The sequence below is a fragment of the Echinops telfairi genome, unplaced genomic scaffold (assembly GCF_000313985.2).
Source record: "Echinops telfairi isolate 266 unplaced genomic scaffold, ASM31398v2 ScPeMD7_31;HRSCAF=116, whole genome shotgun sequence".
NCBI lineage: Eukaryota > Metazoa > Chordata > Mammalia > Afrosoricida > Tenrecidae > Echinops > Echinops telfairi.
The window spans coordinates 25,704,845-25,706,586 of NW_022103928.1; the positions used below are offsets into that span (position 1 = coordinate 25,704,845).

A 1,742-nucleotide genomic window follows, 5' to 3' on the forward strand; every position below is an offset into this window, starting at 1 on the left:
TAGAGAAGAAAAGAAGCCTTTTTCCATGTGTCCTCCAGTCACTTCCACCACCACCTCTGGGTCTGAATAAAGCTCCATCAGTGACTGAACCAGGAGCCCTGGGGTGCCAGGGTTAAGCGCTCAACTACTCGTTGAAAGATGGGTGGTTTGAACCCCCACCCCAGCCACTCATCAGGAGAAAGGGGTGGCCGTCTTGGACCCTCTGAACACTCGTGAAGTTCTCTTCCTGATCTAACCCTGGTTTATGGCCCATTTCCCTCTCTGTGCAGCTTCTGTGCTCTTTTCTAAAAGCCGAGACGTTGCTATTGATCTCGGAGGTGAACTGATCTGCCAGTGCAGGAATTGGTGCCGAAGCCCTCTGGGTCTGAGCCCTCTGCGTGAGGCGTGCTTGGAGCGGAAGGAGAGTTCTGATGCCCGAAGGTCCCCTGGCAGACAACAATGCCCTGTGTTGTCGGCTGTGCACGAAAAGCCTGCTGAGGAGTAATAACACCCCTCTACAAAGCAGGCTTTTACAAGGGCTTGACCCACTTATCGGAGATAATTAAAATGTTTAAAGACACAGTGAAAACCATTAAAAGAAAAAGACGTCTTCCTGCCTTTTCTCCCCTGATTAAGCCCGGAGAAAAGAGTTTAAACAAATGAGAAGAAAGATGCCAGGTTTATAGAGTGGAGGCCCCACAGCTGTCTGGGGTCCACCTTGCAGGCCGGTCAGCATCCAAGAACTAGAAGAGGCCTCCTGGGTGGTAACTCTTTCCTGGGGCAGGAAATCACTGGGGATGATAAGCAGCTGCTTTGAAGTGAGTGATACGGCAACTCTGCCTTTTGATTCGCTGGCAGCAGATGGCAGCTGTGAGGGGTGACAGACACAAGATAGAGAGCGGGCTTCCTAACCGAGATGGAAATTTCAAGGGTAAGAGAACTGGACTCTTCCAACCATAGCAACCTGACAGGACAGAGGATGACATAAAGTTCCGCAGGCTGTAATTGTCACAGGAGCAGATGGCCACACCGTTCTCCCACAGACCAGCTGATTGGTTCAAACCATCAACTGGTTAGTTTGCGCCCAAGCACTTAGCAGGACTCCTCGGAGTCTTTCATCCTGCTGTCAGTAAGGTCGCCAGGAGTCAGAGCCGACCCATGGCAACTCATCACACAGTAACCCTGCCAGTCCAGGAGTTAGAGATGCCAGGTCACGTGTCCTCCTCTGAAGAGTTACTCATGGTGATTCACAGGGTGATGTTGGCAATGATTTGAGGCCATTCCAGACTCAGCATGGACTAATGGACCACGTGAACATGAATCTTCATGACCCCAAGACTTAGATGGTACCTGGCTACCACAACCAACCACTCTGAAAGGGCTAACAGTAGAAGGTCCTAGATAGAATGAGAGAAACAGGTGGTGCCCGATTCACAGTCATAAAAAAGAACAGGCTTATTGGTACGAGACTGATGGAACCACCAAGGATGGCCATTAGTCATCCTTTTGACCAGAAATGAACTTGCCCCCATGGTTCAAATTTTAGCCAAACAATAGATGCATCTACCTGGGAAACAATAACACTAGGGAAGAATGCATACCTTAGTATAAGCAAACGTTTTAGGTCAACATTTATTCAAGGACAAAGTTCTAAAAGGTTGACAAAGGAGAAGGAATGGAAACCAGAAACTCAGGGAGGAAGTGGGATAGGTGATGGTGCATTGTGGGGCCTGCACTCAATGATATGAAACAGAGCACGTGTG

The 1,742-nt window shown here is 49.2% G+C and overlaps 1 protein-coding gene across 1 annotated transcript in view; it reads left to right on the forward strand.

The window, feature by feature from the left end:
- ATG7 (autophagy related 7) overlaps positions 1–1,742 on the forward strand; it is a 220,186-nt gene that overhangs the window by 164,678 nt on the left and 53,766 nt on the right. The gene's annotated exons all lie outside the window — the stretch shown is intronic.